At 43.4% G+C, this 12,068-nt stretch overlaps 2 protein-coding genes across 3 annotated transcripts in view; both read right to left on the minus strand.

Annotated features, from left to right (window-relative positions):
• Positions 1-731, minus strand: part of LOC128706214 (zinc finger protein 84-like) — a 130,321-nt gene extending 129,590 nt beyond the window's left edge. The window contains exon 1 of one of the 2 annotated variants that reach the window (XM_070086540.1): positions 583-731. The gene's annotated coding sequence lies outside the window, so the exon portion shown is untranslated. The remainder of the gene's footprint in view (positions 1-582) is intronic. The other variant, XM_070086541.1, reaches the window with a different exon arrangement.
• The window catches only part of LOC128688155 (retinol dehydrogenase 11), a 645,869-nt gene that overhangs the window by 402,988 nt on the left and 230,813 nt on the right, over positions 1-12,068 (minus strand). The window lies entirely within an intron of this gene.

Below are 12,068 nucleotides of genomic sequence, written 5' to 3' on the forward strand. Positions count from 1 at the left end.
CACTAAGGTCAGTCAGTTATCCAGGTGGCAGTGTCAGTCACTTGGTAAGTCACTAAGGTCAGTCAGTTATCCAGGTGGCAGTGTCAGTCACTTGGTAAGTCACTAAGGTCAGTCAGTTATCCAGGTGGCAGTGTCAGTCACTTGGTAAGTCACTAAGGTCAGTCAGTTATCCAGGTGGCAGTGTCAGTCACTTGGTAAGTCACTAAGGTCAGTCAGTTATCCAGGTGGCAGTGTCAGTCACTTGGTAAGTCACTAAGGTCAGTCAGTTATCCAGGTGGCAGTGTCAGTCACTTGGTAAGTCACTAAGGTCAGTCAGTTATCCTGGTGGCAGTGTCAGTAAAATATAAAATATAATATTCTTCTACAGTAATAAAATATAATATTCTTCTACAGTAATAAAATATAATATTCTTCTACAGTAATAAAATATAATATTCTTCTACAGTAATAAAATATATTCTTCCTTTAACTGACGGAAGTCTTAGTAAAATTGATCATTGACTTCCACCAATATTTTCCATGTCTCCGTCGCCTTTATTACATTCTGGCAATAAATAATAATATTTCTGCGTACTTACTTACCTCACAAATAAATATCTGAGTGGTACTTACTCCAGAGCTTGATATAATGAGAATAATTCGGAAAAATGTAAGAGAAACAATTCCCTTCTGTAGATCTTTCTTCTGTGTTGGGTTTATAAGGGCCACTGACAACACAAGTCGTTTCGAGCACGATTTCTCGGTGTTGTTGTTGTTAATGTTGTTGGTTTATCAGGGCCACTGACAGCATACGCCGTATCGAGTCTGGTTTCTCTATGGTACGAGGAAGATTTGTTGCTCAAGGCTGGGCGATGAAAGAAAAGCAACAAAAGTTCCTTTGTAAATAGAGATAGAAACTTGAAGTCTCCAATTAGATCCGGTGGACACCCTTGCCAAACCCCAGCAGAGCGAGACGCCCCCACCTCAGTACAGTAACCAGCTTCCCACCTAACACCGTTAAAGAATTATAAGCAGAGCGGAAAAAAATGGATGTTAGTTTATTCAAGTATACACAAATAGTAACATAGATTATCATACATAGCAGCATAGTCTGTGTAGAGAACCTAGGATAACCCAGAAAAGTCAAAGTGACTTATTTCCATTGGGGTCCTTTTAATACCTTATTAATGCACTATGAAGATTTATTATTATTATACTGTAAAGAATATATACTAGGAATAAGGCAAAATGAGGTATTTACATTTAAATGTGTGTTAGCTAAAAAAAAAAATCATTCACCTCCCTTTCTGTAGCTACATTCATCAGGCACCTTTTGGCTCTCTTCTTGAACTGGTTCATGCTATGACTGGCTTTGATATGTGCAGGTAGTTTGTTCCATTCCTTTATTGTTGTTCAATAAAAGGTGTTTGAAGCTTGACCACTAACTGTGGGTACTACAATGTTGTGCTCTCTTCCCTAGTACTATGGTTGCTTTGGTTCCCAGCCTTGCAGAGGCGTCGTTAGGGGGGCGGGGGGGGCGGGCCGCCCCAGGTGACACCATTTTGGGGGTGACACCAAAGAGCATCTAAAGAAGGTAACACTAAGAACATAAGAAAGGAGGAACACTGCAGCAGGCTTCTTGGCCCATACTAGGCAGTGCTGCAGCAACATAAGAGAAAATCCTTTGTTTCCATATAGCCTATTAGACAGACACAGGTCATAGCAGCTCTCCTTACTTACTCTGTCTCCCTACGATCCCCGTTGGGGAGAGGAACCTTTACCAGCATCGTCTTCGCCTTGACTTGCACGATGAGCTACGCAAATCGTGTAAAGATCAAGTCAAAAAGTGGTATCATTGATGATTCAACGAAGCTTGCTCTTGTCACTGTTGTGCAGGGAGCATTGCAAGAGAAATTCAATGCTATTTTGTCACTGAAAGAAGCATTCATTGTTGTATGTCACGATGATGCTGAAGCAGAGAAGTTACTCACCACAGAACCCACCACTATTCTTACTGCTCAAGGATTTACTGTTACATCCACTCCTGCCATTAGGGCAAGGAAATCAGTATTCCTAAAAAAAACTGGACAAGATTCTAACTTCTCAATCAATTGCTGAACTCAAATTATCCATTGAAACGCAAAATACTTGGGCTACTGTTGATAGCATTACCAAAATCCCGACTGCATCGTCTATGCTCAAGGTCACCTTTACAGACGTGAACATGGCTACCACTGCTCTGAACGAAGGTCTTGCTGTCTACTATTACTACATTTACTACATCAGTCCCACCTACATCGAAGCAGAGAGATACCACTACATCCAACATTGCTGGAACTGTGAAAATTTGCGTGGACTGCCTCCAAGTGAGTCGCCTACCCTGGCAAGCTCTGTTGACACCGAGCTCTGAGGTCGGTACCTCAGCCTCACAAGTGGCTTATAGGACAGATTTTCACAAATGATTGATGTTGCAAGAAACTCGCCTGCATGCACGTATAAAGGACTAACTTACTTGGTGTTGCAGCATATATCCTGATCTTCAACATCCCTAAGCGTAGCCTTAGCTCCTTTGGACTTCCCATCAGAAACCACGTGCAACTGGGAGCCTTAATTCCTGCACCTCAGAAATTTCTATATCCAAGAGGGTGTGTATCCCCTAGTATAACTATGCAGACACGAACACTAGCTTCCAGACTGACAAGAAACACTGGTGCTTACTGAGCATGCACTGCCAGCTGCACACAGGGCCTACAGATCAACTCACTCACAATTTCTCCAGACACTGGCCAGAAATCTACGAGATAAAGTGGAGGTCTTGTCTTACTGTATGGGCCTGACGGAGGTCATCTATGGTACATCGAGGTGCCTCTACCAGATTTCCCTAGGTCTCAAATGTGAAGACACGTGGGGGGCGTCATCTGCTGATCACGGCACGTCTCGTCCAGTTGGTGTCTGTCTACAGAAGAACACTATTGTGTCTTTGAGACCCGCACCTCGTAGTTCAAACTAGGGCTGCCAGTTCTCCCTAGCTAACTTAACCTAGTGTTTGCCTACATTATCGGCCTATTACTACCTATGTTAAGGTCTTAGGTCTACATTATTATTATCTACAGTTGCCTTAGTAAACCTAATATTAATATACTAACAGTAAAACTACCTACTCCTTCCCTGAAGGGTAAATCTATATATTAAATAGTGCTTACCAACCACGCCAACTCGGAGAGAACGCTTTTTGTTGGGGTGGGTTTAAGGGCCACCCAGCTCAGGCATTCCATTACAGCCTTGCTGGGATTCCTGGGTATGCCGTATCTGTCCTGTGGAACTTTAGGGACAAAATAAATTTCCACATCCTCCCACCAGCGAAGGTAGGTTTTAAGTCAAAATCAAGTTCACCTTCCGCGAGCCCCCACGGCAGACCCTGGACATGAGTGCCGTCCGGCCACTCTCGTCAAGCAGACTCCGGTCTAACTTCAACCATCCAGTTTTCCCTGCGCGGACCTCTGAGGGTGTAAACTTGTTGGTTCCGGTGGTCTTAGAACCCTTTCCCTTAACTTTAACATCTTTCGTATGTCTAGCCTTGACTGAGTGGCTCCGTACTTTCCCACCCAGTGGCCCACATGCCCTGGTAGCCTTTCCTCCCACTGATACGAGGTTCCCTGGATTTAATGACAATCTATCTCCCTCTTTACATACCCTGTAGAAGTGTTTTCCCAAGGTGGCCGAGTGTTCGTCACTCTCTACCTGGTTCACCTTCCCTGGCGGTTCATTGTGTATACTGGTATTCATTATCACTACTCTCCCAGCAATCATGGGGACAGCTTCTACTCTATCTGGCATGGCAGGGAATTCAGGTGGAATCCTGCCACCTATGATGTATCCTATTGGGGATCTGTATAAACCAATTCCTTCCTTAAACGTCTGTCGTGTAGACAGGAAGTCATCTATATGATTGGCTCCCACCAGGATACCTACATTTCTGACTGTGTCAGTGGTAATTCCCTGATCTGCCAGCTTCACGTCAAGGTCATTCAATCGCTTAGCTGCTGCAGCAAGACCTCTCACTGTAATTGCCGTGGGTAGCATCTCTACCACCAAGGCTGTAATGTCTCTGCGATGTCCACCTAATTTGACTGTGACATCCACCACATCATAAGATTTGGGTGGGATCTGACTTATAGCCCCCTCCCAACATCATACTAACTTTCTTTGTGGCCTTCAACTTTAATCTAGCCACCAACTTCTTTGTTATCAAGGATACTTGTGCTCCTGGGTCAAAGAATAATCGAGTTGTTTCGGACCTGTGCCCATTCACAACCTTTACCATGACTGTAGGTAGGGCAGCACCTCCGTGATTCTCACTCGGATTGGAGAATTCACTCCCACTAATCACGCTGGCTACCATTTCAGGCTCAGACTCACTTTCTATCTCTACCTGAGAGATATCCCTACTAGCCTGGGGTTCCCTTAAATTATTGGGACATAGTGCAGTATGGTGCTTACCTTTGCAACAGACTCGACACTCACTGAACTGGGTACCACAGTCTCTCGTAAAGTGTTCCCCACAACACTTGAAGCAGAGTCTCAACTCCCTTAGTCTCTTTTGCCTACTGCTCAGTGTTGTATACTCCGGGCAACTCGTGCTAGCGTGTTCGCCATCGCAGAACACACATATTCTGGCATGAGTGCCTCAAAGGTTCTGCTTAGAGGTTTTTACCTTAGACACTTCTTTACCATAGTACACTCCAACGTTAGTCGTACGAGCTTTAGACTGATCTCTCGAGATCTTTGAGTTACTTTCTGGGTTTTTATGTGGCAATGGTGGTGACTCTTCTCTCACACCTATTCTCAAATGAGAAACGAGATCTCCCAACCCCTCAACAATTTGTTGTATCGTGAACCTATTCGTCCGATATTTTAAGTGCAACTCATGCACTGTAGTGCCAGCCAGTTTCCTCTGAATCACTTGACTGATGAACCCTTCCGACTTACCCCAATCATGTAAATCTTTAAGACTATTCGTCAAACTCATAACTTCGATTCAGAACTTCTCTAGGCTCTGACGGTCATGGCAACAAGCCTTCAGATCCAACAACCGATAAAGTATAGCTACCTTTATCTCCTCAGTGTTGCCAAACTTGTCCTTTAATTGGTCTTTGGCATGTTGGTAATTGGTGTCGGTGGTTTCGTAATGCCAGACCAAGTCCAAGGCTTTACCCTTGAGCTGTGAACGTAAATATTGTAATTTGACAGCATCTGACAAATCGTCTCTGTCATCTATCTGGGCTTTAAACTGATCCCAGAAAGCAATGTACTCTGTTAAGGTTCCGTCGAACGTTGGTAAATTCAACTTGGGCAATCTGGGTAACACATTAACAGGCGTGCTGTTGTTCGTGTTCCTTGAAACATTTGCTCCCCCTGCTGTACCGGCCTTCAAAGTCTTTATTAACTGCCTGCAGAGTCTCATCTCTGCTTTACACTCTGCCCTTCGTTCGCCATAGTCCATCCGTGCTACTTTGACTGTATATTCAGACTCACCTGCAGTATAGGCCTCTGTCTCATAAAGGATAAATGATCTCTCAAAGTCCTCCAGGCTTTGCTCCAAAGGTTTCAGGTAACTCTCTAGTTCCTCCCAGTCTACATCCTGATCCTGTCTGGCCATTCGACGTTCCTCACATGCTTTGCTCAGGCGCCCCTTATAGGCTCCCATAGACTGCTTTAATTGACTTAGAGCTGGGACAGCTGGTACTTGATCTTCACCTACCATAGTTGCGGTTTAGTTAAGATCACGGTACTAATTTGTACTTCAATTAGCCCACCCCACAGCACGAACGGTATCAGGCAAGAATGAAGGAGTCTCAAGGCTTCTCAACAAGCTTGACAACTCCCTTTATTATAATGACTCTACTCTGAATAAAAAAAAAACAACTTCTGTGTATAGTTAGCTTGGCCTAGCCTCTGTGTAACTCTGGGCCAAGGTGTGCTAACTTAACCTAACTCTGTTAAACTGGTTCCTAACTGTGGCCTAGCTATGATAGCTTAACCTAGCTATTCCACATCATGGTTTTGAAGGACCACTTTTGTGAAAATTTGTCTGGACTGCCTCCAAGTGAGTCGCCTACCCTGGCAAACTCTGTTGACACCGAGCTCTGAGGTGGGTACCTCAGCCTCACAAGTGGTTTATAGGACAGATTTTCACAAATGATTGATGTTGCAAGAAACTCGCCTGCATGCACGTATAAAGGACTAACTTACTTGGTGTTGCAGCATATATCCTGATCTTCAACTTCCCTAAGCTTAGCCTTAGCCCCTTTGGACTTCCCCTCAGAAACCACGTGCAACCTGGAGCCTTAATTCCTGCAATATTCAACAGCTATTAGTGACCTGCCTGCACCTCAGAAATTCCTATATCCAAGAGGGTGAGTATCCCCTAGTATAACTATGCAGACACGGACACTAGCTTCCAGACTGACAAGAAACACTGGTACTTACTGAGCATGCACTGCCAGCTGCACACAGGGCCTACAGATCAACTCACTCACAATTTCCCCAGACACTGGCCAGAAATCTACGAGATAAACTGGAGGTCTTGTCTTACTGTATGGGCCTGACGGAGGTCATCTACGGTACATCGAGGTGCCTCTACCAGATTTCCCTAGGTCTCAAATGTGAAGTCACGTGGGGGCGCCATCTGCTGATCACGGCACGTCTCGTCCAGTTGGTGTCTGTCTACAGAAGAACACTATTGTGTCTTTGAGACCCGCGCCTCGTAGTTCAAACTAGGGCTGCCAGTTCTCCCTAGCTAACTTAACCTAGTGTTTGCCTACATTATCGGCCTATTACTACCTATGTTAAGGTCTTAGGTCTACATTATTATTATCTACAGTTGCCTTAGTAAACCTAATATTAATATACTAACAGTAAAACTACCTACTCCTCCCCTGAAGGGTAAATCTATATATTAAATAGTGCTTACCAACCATGCCAACTCGGGGAGAACGCTTTTTGTTTGGGTGGGTTTAAGGGCCACCCAGCTCAGCCATTCCATTATGGCCTCGCTGGGATCCCTGGGTACGCCGTATGTGTCCTGTGGAACTTTAGGGACCAAATAAATTTCCACAGGAGCTGCTATTCTTAACTTCACACCACCAAAGCATGTCCATTAAAAGACAAGAAGTTCTGCACTACATGTGGTAGTGAGGGACACACCTTCAGTTCCTGTACCACTGCTGCTCCAACACAACCAGCGTGTTTAAGCTGCAAAAGTAATGATCACCATACATTGGCAGCAAAATGTCCTACAAGAAAGGATATTATGAAGAAACAACAAGATGCAACAAAGAAAAAATCTACCAACAACACACCAACGTATGCCGCAATTGCAAAGTTGCAAGCAGACACAAAAATATTACTTCAAGCATCTACTCAACCAGCCTCCACCACCACCACCACCACAATCACTCCTCCAACATGTGACGTAATGAAGATCCACTATTGTCTACTATACGCTCACATGCAGAACATGGCTGTACCTGGATCTTTTAACTCTACAATCAACGAGTTATTTGCATTAAATAACATGCCATCATTCACATTTCCAGCATCGCCACCTTCTGAAGAAATTCTCAAATTCAACAAAGACTTAGTCACAACCTCGGATGTAGCAGATCCAACACCACCAACAACTAGTGATGTCACTCCAACAACGTCCAATGAGAAGCCTTCACCGCCACCACTCCTCATTGAAACCGGCCAATCAGAAGCCTTGCCACCAGAAACATCTTCCTATTCGTCTACTGAAGATGACAATGAATATTCACTTCCACCTTCAACAACACATAACAAGAAAGAAAAAACAGCAAAAAAATAATCATCTCACGACTCTCGACATGATAACGATGAAGATAATAAAAAATATACTTCATGGAATGGAATCAACTTCTACACTACAGAAAAATATCATCAAGACATGCTGCTTCCTGAACTTTTTTCTCACCTCATCGAAAAGTCAAGTTTACCATCGATTCTTCCTGCTCAGCTGTAACTCTTCGTACAACTGAACTTTCTACTGTTCTAAAGGCCATTGTAGACCAACTAGAAGCAGAAGATTCCAGCCAAAAACACTTGCTGACACGTATAAATTTGCTCCCTCTACAACGTTTTAAACGTCTTGAAAATGGAACTGAATCGTAAAACAACGCCATGAGTCCAGTTAACTACCAAACCTCTATGAACTGACCAATCAACGATGAGCTCCTTCCTTGTCGCCTGCAGCCGCCTATCATCATTCAAGTTGCAGTAATCATCCATCCAGCAAGATGCAGCCAGCACCTGCTGAGTTCCTGTTGCCTTCTACATCGTCTTCGTCAGTGTTTCTGTAATACTTCTCCATCTACGCCTCCAGTACTTCGGTACCACATGTCCCAAAGTGGTTGGGCCACTTGCCTTGATTCCTCCTCTTCCCCTCCTTCTCATCCTTTTCCAGTTATTTCCATCCTTCTTTATCCTTCTTCCTTCCCATCTTACGACAGCTCTTGTCGTCTTCGATTCGATTCGATAGCCTATTATATGATTACAGAGTACAAATAGGCCTATATAGATATCTACCCTCTACCAGGACACACAGCAATTCACAACTGCAGACCAAACCAAGTTGGGGGTGGTATTGCAATCTATTACTCTAACCAATTATCTTGTATTAGCACCACTTGCTTTAGTGATGAATATGGGGAATACATTTTTCCTAATTTTACTGTAAAAAACCTTAAGACACCTATAACAATCGGTGCCATTTACCGGATACCTCACACAAACATCCCAAATTTCAGTGAGAAATTAAAGTCACTAATAACAAACAGACAAATGAATAAGCACCACCTTCTCTTACCTGGAGACTTCAACATCAACCTTGGCTTACTAGATGATCAGCCTGTAACTGATTTCATCAACAATATGAACAACACACTTCTCATACCAACAATAACTAAACCAACCAGGCTCACTGAGACAAGTGCAACCATAATAGACCACATATGGACCAATATACTAGCCCCCCTTAAATCAGGGATAATCACAGATAGCACTACAGACCACTACCCTACCTTCCTCCTGACAAACATTAATAAACCACCACTTGAATACAACAAAGTCTCATTTAGACTCCATGACGAGGCCTCAATAAGGAAGTTCACAGCTGACCTAGAGATTGTTGACTGGCCTACAGAATTCTCCAAGGCCAATGGCATTGATGACTGGACAGACATTTTTCTTAACAAATTACTTAGACTATACAACAAACATTGTCCTATAAAAACGAAACAGATCACAAACAAACGGCTTGGTTGCCCATGGCTAACCAGCACCATTCTGAAATCCATTGACAAGAAACACAAATATGAAAAGCAATATAGACAGGGCTTATACACAAAGATATTCTTAAACACTATTCATCAGTTCTCACCAAAGTAATAAAGAAAGCCAAACAACTATACTACTCCAGTAGATTCACAGACACTAGAGGAGATATAAAAAAGACCTGGAAAATACTCTCTCAGATTCTAGGGACCCACAAACTGAAAAAAAACAAGAATATTGTCCTAACTAAACCTAATGAAACACCACTACATCCCACTGACACAGCTAACAAGATAAACGACTTCTTCTCAACCACAGGATCTAATCTTGCCAATAAAATCCCACATACCAATGCCCATGCCGGGGACTACCTAGATGGGAATTTCCCAAATTCCTTCTATCTTGCACCAACTGAGCCCTCGGAAGTCATGGAGATTATAAAGTCACTTAAAAACAACTCAGGGAATCTGTCTAATGTCCCACCATTACTGTACAAGCGAGCGGCCCATTTCCTTTCGCATGCTATTTCATTACTTTTTAACAAGTCACTAGAAACTAGCACCTTCCCGAAACTTCACAAGATGGCAAGGGTTACACCAATACATAAAGGTGGTGACCCTACAGACTTAAACAACTATAGACCAATATCAAACTTACCATTGCTATCCAAAATCTTTGAGAAACTCGTGCACAGGAGACTATATTCATTTATAACAGCACAAAACATACTCAACCCCTACCAATTTGGATTTAGGAAAAATAAAAGCACTAATGATGCAATCATAAAAATGCTAGATCTGCTTTACACAGCATTGGAAAATAAGGAATATCCACTAGGAATTTTTATTGACCTAAGAAAAGCTTTTGACACAGTAGACCACGACATTCTACTCCACAAACTTGACCATTACGGTATAAGAGGCCATGCGCTTGCTTATTTCAAATCTTACCTTACTAATAGGTATCAGTATGTTACCATTAAAGACACAGCATCAACAACACAGCCACTTGATACTGGAGTTCCGCAGGGAAGTGTCCTTGGTTCCCTGCTCTTCCTCATATACATCAATGATCTTCCAAACGTATCCCAACACCTGAAACCCATTCTCTTTGCTGACGACACGACTTATGTCATCTCTCATCCTAATCTTGCCACCCTCAACACCATTGTTAACGAGGAGCTGATCAAAATATCGACTTGGATGACAGCCAATAAACTTACGCTTAACACTGACAAAACCTACTATATTATGTTTGGTAGCAGAGCAGGAGATGCACAAATTAACATTAAGATCGACAACACTCTAATTACCAGACATAATGAGGGCAAATTCCTAGACCTATACCTTGACAACAACCTGAATTTCAGCACCCATATCCAAAACATAACCAAAAAAGTATCCAAAACAGCTGGGATCCTCTCCTAGACACGATACTAAGTGCCGCAAAATGCCCTTCTCAAACTATACCACTCACTTATTTATCCATACCTCACCTATGCTATTTGTGCTTGGGGATCAACTGCAGCAACACACCTAAAGCCAATAATAACCGAACAAAAAGCTGCAGTAAGAATAATCACTAAATCCCATCCCTGGCAACACACCCCCCCCCACTCTTCATAGATCTAAACTTACTCCCTGTTCAGTACATCCACACTTACTACTGTTCAATCTACATCTACAGGACCTTAAACTCCAATATCAACCTTGACCTAAAACGCTTTCTTGATAGTTGTGACAGAACCCACAGGCATAACACCAGACACAAAAATCTCTACGACATTCCCCGTGTCCGACTAAACCTTTACAAAAATTCAGTGTATGTCAAAGGCCCTAAAATCTGGAACACCCTACCTGAGAACTCTAGAACTGCAGACACATTCATCACCTTCAAAGCTGCCATTAGAAAACATCTTATCTCTCTGATACACCCCATCAACTAACTACACGAATACCACCTGGTGGTTCACACTTACACTGTGAAAATTTGTGTGGACTGCCTCCAAGTGAGTCGCCTACCCTGGCAAACTCTGTTGACACCGAGCTCTGAGGTGGGTACCTCAGCCTCACAAGTGGCTTATAGGACAGATTTTCACAAATGATTGATGTTGCAAGAAACTCGCCTGCATGCACGTATAAAGGACTAACTTACTTGGTGTTGCAGCATATATCCTGATCTTCAACTTCCCTAAGCTTAGCCTTAGCCCCTCTGGACTTTCCCTCAGAAACCACGTGCAACTGGGAGCCTTAATTCCTGCAATATTCAATCGTTATTAGTATCCTGCCTGCACCTCAGAAATTCCTATATCCAAGAGGGTATGTATCCCCTAGTATAACTATGCAGACACAGACACTAGCTTCCAGACTGCTTTGAGACACTGGTACTTACTGGGCATGCTCTGCCTGTTGCACACTGGGCCCACAGATCAACTCACTCACAATTTCCCCAGACACTGGCCAGAAATCTATGAGATAAAGGAGGTCTTGTCTTACTGTATGGGCCTGACGGAGGTCATCTACGGTACATCGAGGTGCCTCTACCAGATTTCCCCAGGTCTCAAATGTGTAGACACGTGGGGGGCGCCGTCTGCTGATCACGGCACGTCTTGTCCAGTTGGTGTCTGTCTTAAGAAGAACGAGCTGGTCCCTCTTCCAGACCCTCGTCTCTTCGTTCAAACTAGGGCTGCCAGTTCTCCCTAGCTAACTTACCCTAGTGTTTGCCTACATTATCGGCCT

Source organism: Cherax quadricarinatus, chromosome 19 (assembly GCF_038502225.1).
Source record: "Cherax quadricarinatus isolate ZL_2023a chromosome 19, ASM3850222v1, whole genome shotgun sequence".
NCBI lineage: Eukaryota > Metazoa > Arthropoda > Malacostraca > Decapoda > Parastacidae > Cherax > Cherax quadricarinatus.